Here is a 5,715-nt window from a genome sequence, read left to right as displayed (position 1 = left end):
GGAAAAAAAGTCACATCTATAACCAAGCAAAGGATTTTCTGCTTATCCGACTGGAGTGTTAAATGTTATATTTATTTATCCCTACCAGAGGGTCCAATGTAGGAACCTAAGAATCTTTGACTATCCAAAGGAGCCTTTTTTTTAATTATATGGAACATCATGGAATATAACTGGATAATAAACAGGGGATCTACTGTATCCCATCAGATGCCATCAGATGCTGTAATAACTGCAAAAGGTTCTCAGCATGTCTGGCAGACATTTCATCTCGGATGACAGCTCATCAGTTAAAACTCAATCCCGGCAAAACTGAACTACTGGTCATCCCAGGTGATTCATCCCCAGCCCAGGATCTTGCATTGTCTCTAACGCCATGGTCTCCCCTTCAGCCACTGCTTGCAACCTTGGGGTAACCATGGTAAATCATCTGACTTTTTCTCCCATGTTACTAATACCACACACATGTCAGGTTCTTCTGTACCACATCGGAAGGATCTGGCCATTTTTATCCACACACGCTGCTCAGGTGTTTGTTCAGTCTCTTGTCATTTTGAGACTGGACTACTGCAACTTTCTACTGGCAGGTCTAGCTTTGAACGCAATTCGTCCTCTGCAAATAATCCAAAATGCTGCTGCACGTCTTATTTTCAACCTGCATAAGTTCTCCCATACCACCCCACTGCTGCGCTCCCTCCACTGGCTTCCTGTATCTGTACAAATCAGATTCAAAACACTGATGCTTGCCTACAATGCCAAGAATGGACCAGCTCCCTCTTACCTCAAAGCTTGCACTGCACCTCGCTCCCTCCGATCTACTGTCACTGCTCGACTAGTTCCACCATCTATCAGGGTAGGAGGTAGGTATATATCTAGACTCTTCGAGGTGGTAGAATAAACTTTCCCTAGATGTCCATATAGCCGAGTCACTGACTGTCTTCAAACTACAGATGAAGACCTACCTCTTCCTGACACACTTAAATTAGCTCTAATTTTTCCCTGTTGGTTTTATGTATTGTTAAAAAAAAATCGTTGTTTAGGCTAATGGTATCCTAAGTCTTTGACCTACTAAACCAGTGTTAATGTACTCATTGATATAGACTTAAAAGCACTTTTGTACATCGCTTTGGACAAGAGCGTCTGCCAAATGACAGAAATATAAATGTAATACACATGCAAATGTGTTCCATATACTACTACTTGTAGTTATAGCCATTTTCTAAGTAACCATTTTTATCCATTTCATTCATGCTTTAGTGTACTCTAGGTGTGTAATGACATTCTCTGTATTTTCTGTATGTTTTAAGTTAAAACTGAAGTGCAAATTGCCTAAACCAGAAGTTAGCCAAACCAAAGCAATCAAGTAGTATCATTAAAATGACTGCAACCCTGCAGTGACCCAGTCAGATAATGAGGATGAATGAATAATTGCTGTAAATGCAAAGTGTTCATTAACATGATCTTTGTTTGTCCCTTGAGCTTCATCTCTGACTGCTTGCTTGTGTCTGCATGAAATTAACATTACTTTTGTTGTTATTTCAATACACACATCTAGTCTCAACTAGATGCCCTGTGAATCTTTCTTGTAAGATTTCTACTGAAAAACAAAATAGGAAATAGGAATAATGTATTCTTTTTTGGTTTTTTGGTCTTTTTTTTAGCTTTTCTGAGCAGATATGTTTACAGATATAATGTTAAACTTTCTTTTTTTAAAATCTATTTTGTTTTTAGTGATTGCACTGATATAGCTGGATTAATTTAGCAATTATGGAATCTAACGGTATTATTAATTATGGTATCTGACTATACTTATTTGTTTAAAGCTCCCCCCCTTCCCATTAAAAATTATCCTCTGGCAAATCACATTTTTACACTAGGCGGATAAACACAAGTGGATTACTATATCTGACATACATGTGATCTTGCTCTGTCCTTAAATTGACTTAAAATGAACAGGAAAACAGGATGTGCCTTAGTGTAAGTGTCAGCACATTGGCAGAACCAACAATTGAGTTTTATACAAAACGAGCAGTGTTAAGGACTCTAACAACACCCCACTGTGTGTCCCCAGTACTGTACTATCTCTTGATTTAGAACAAAAAAGTTTCTCTTCATGATCTTCTGATACATGGCTGGTAGCCAGAGATAAACTGTGATGGTGAATTAAAAGTAGGGACATTGTTTCTGATATATAGTCTCAGCTGGGCTGGTGCAGCTGTGTGGGCATGAGAAAGCCTTTGCTGAAGGGTGGGCATGTAAAGCAGGAGTCCATTGTGCCAATCTGACTGATCTCCCATACCGCAGAGCTTACGGAGAGACCCTGACTTTAACAGGGAAAAGGCCTGTTGACAAACAAGCAAGCCTCTGTGTGTAGCAGGATGCTGGGCTGCAGGTGCTCATGCCACGCTTGGACTGATTCGTGTAGGGTTTCTCAAATGCCAGCAGAGACATTTCCTGCCCAGTCCTACATACACACTCACACACATACACACACCACACACACACAGGCATCCAGGCAACAAGCAAACACACGGCAGGAATGACTAACAGGCAGACTGCAATATCAAAGCACACACAAACACCCGTCAGCACAACAAATACCTACATATGCACTAGCACGTTTCAGAAGGCATTCAAAACACACAGGCAGAACAAAAGGCCTAGAAATACTTATACAATAGACAAAAACTACCCACACAAACAGACACACTCACACACGCACAGGCACAGACAAACACATACAGTGGCAGCTGATAGAAAGAGGGCTCATACTCATCTGGTTATATGTTATGTGTTACACAGTGCCAGGAATTCCATTGGGGCTGGTGAGAAATCATTTAATATGGGTGGGTGTCGGCAAACACGATGTGACATACAGGCTCAGAGCCAGGGGGTATAAATCTGACAGTGTCTGACAATGACTTACAATCAGGCACAGCCACAGATTACACTAACTGTGCACTTTAATGCGGTCACTCTTTAGAGCTGCTATTTTCTTTGCACGCTGCTGGCTTGTAAATTAGATGAAAGGAATTGTTATAATGAAATGATTTGCTCTCCATTTAAGGGGAGATCCATTAAACATCTGGAAGTGCCAAAATAAAAAATATTTTGTAATTAATAATGGCAGGTAATTTAAAAAAAAAAAAAATCTATTTTCATTAATAATAAAAAAACAAGGTGCAATTTTTTTCACATGATTTCTGAGGCATTAAAAAAAAAACAGTCTTACTGCCCTGAAATTTAACTTTCAGTTTCTTGTGGGTTTTTCATATGCAAGTCTGAACATAAAACCTGGTCTTTATTCAAACACAACAAGCTTTGTATAAGATTATATTCAGGTGGAACTCATTCCTCGGCTGTGACAACTGAAGGAAATCAGAGTAGACATGGGCATGCATCTGGACCAGCACAGTGCAGGATACAAGGCCTAATTTGGCAACCTGGCATAAAAAGGATGTCAGATAAGTCTGTGGCCAAACGTTTTGCAGGGATTATTTTTAGTCAGTGTATGTAGCTGAGGTTTCAAGGAAAAGTTCTGCACCCGCCCTAATGCACATGGCCTGGTCCCAGTTTCACACAATGTCAGTTTGAAGTGGGACTTCCAGGCAAAGTAGAACCATGAGCACTTCCCAGCTTTAACATTCTATCCAGTCTATCCAAAATTGTATACACACCACACTGCCACTACACACAAACATAATCACAATTTAGTGTCTATTACTTTATATTGCTAAAAAAAAAAAAAAAAGATCTGGTATTTCTTGTTTCTCTGGATACATGTTTATATAATACTACTAATAAAATACTTTATTAATTAACAGTACTTTTGTGCAGGATAATGTTAATTATGTCTTAAAATAAAAGGATAAAAACATTGCTGGTACATAATGTCCATGCAATTACTCTGTAGACTGTCATTAATCTACCCTCTCTTTTTTTAATATGCAATTGTGTTAAATCTGATAAATATGCTTAATTGTGATAAATACTATAGTACATTAGTTATATAAATTTAAAGAAAAAACAACAACAAGAACTGGACATTAGACACTGATTTCATTGTGCTAGGATATAATGAAGTAGTCATATTGTGCTGACTAGTACTAATAGAATAAGAAGAATAGAATAAAATAGAATAGATTAGAATGGAATAGAAATTTAAGTGATTTTCACAGTATGTTATGTCAGTGTGGATTTGCAGACTTCACCACCAGTGAGCCAGTAAAAGAGTGAAATGGTGATAAAAGGTGGAAGCTGCAACAAAGAAAATAATACCATATTAAACGTGTACAGTTTGTGGGTTATCTGGGTAGTGAAAGGTGAAACATTCATAAGTTGTCCATCTCCACTTATAAAATGAAGTGGTTATTTGGCAAGATAGGAAGCAAACATATGCTTCAAGCCTTGCACAAATGGCTCAGCTGTGGGAGATAATGAGAATCTCCTTGGGAGGTCAAAGTGCAGAATGCTAACCTAGTACACTTCTCTATTAATTCTTTAACCATTATATCTTTAAACAGAAAAAAAAAATCACGGTATGAGTTTCAACATCCCCATCTTTGTCAGCATGTTTAAAGTGAAATTAGCTGCTGATAAGATTAGTCTGTGAGACCGGTTGCAACAGTGTTCTCCCTAAATAAAACAAACAGATAATGGCCCTTTCATGTGATTTTTCAAAATGGCCGACATCCTTTTTTAAATGTAACTCATATTAACATTCATGTTTAAATACAGTGCTCGCCTCAAGTCATGTGTCTGTGTGACTAAGCTTAATGGAAAAAAAACCCTCGACTCTGTATCAGCACAGTATCATTACATGTTCTTTAAAGCTAATATAGAGTATACGTCGTGATATAGTGCTGATATGGAGTCTAGATTTTTTCCCAATGAAAGAAAATGTACGTTCTATGAATAGGAACCTTCACAACACTGAAGGAAACAGGTGTATAGATCAAATCATACACTGTACTTAATAATCTAACAGTATAAGTAGCAAATACTGTTGCATACTACATTTACATATATTTAATACTGTTAAAGGCAATGAGACGAAACAGACTAACATGAAAATGACTGTTAGGGCTATATCTTTCCCCCACTTCTTTTCAGTGGGAGTCATTGGAGACATTCTTCAAAATGTACTCCAAAATAAAGGGAAAATCCTGCAAAAACACAAGTAGTCGTTTACAGAGAACAAACAAACAAACAAAAACACTTCTTTTTCCACATCGAAACTGCTGGTGCAGATTAGAAACGACAACAAAAACACCAAGACTAGGTGCCATTTGTTCAATTTGAGTTCACTGTGGAAAAAAAATATATCTTAATCTCTATTGGCGCTAAGCTATTGTCTGTAAATCAAGAACTTTCAGATTAGTTAATGCAGTACAAACTGGCTAAAGAGGGACTTCGTGCTGTTTTTTCCCCCCAACAGTGTCTGTTGTTAATAGAGCGAAAACAACTCAGTACATTCATGCCAGGGCAAGTTTTTTTTTTTATGAATGGAGATTTTTCCCTCCCTCCACTTTCTCCTTCCTTTTTGTGAATGAAAAACAACTGCAAAATCTAGAAGGAAAAACTCTTCGGTTCTCGTTCGTGGATTGGTCAGGTCCGTGCGGGCCCCGCCCCCACGTTGCTAGGCTTTAGTACAGTTTCGAATCTGATTGGTTCAAAAGAAAGGAGTCGAGGTTTCATTCATAAGTAAGACCATTCATT

The sequence above is a fragment of the Hemibagrus wyckioides genome, linkage group LG13 (genome assembly GCF_019097595.1).
Source record: "Hemibagrus wyckioides isolate EC202008001 linkage group LG13, SWU_Hwy_1.0, whole genome shotgun sequence".
In the NCBI taxonomy this organism is placed as follows: Eukaryota; Metazoa; Chordata; class Actinopteri; order Siluriformes; family Bagridae; genus Hemibagrus; species Hemibagrus wyckioides.
Note: the sequence above shows the minus strand (reverse complement) of the source record.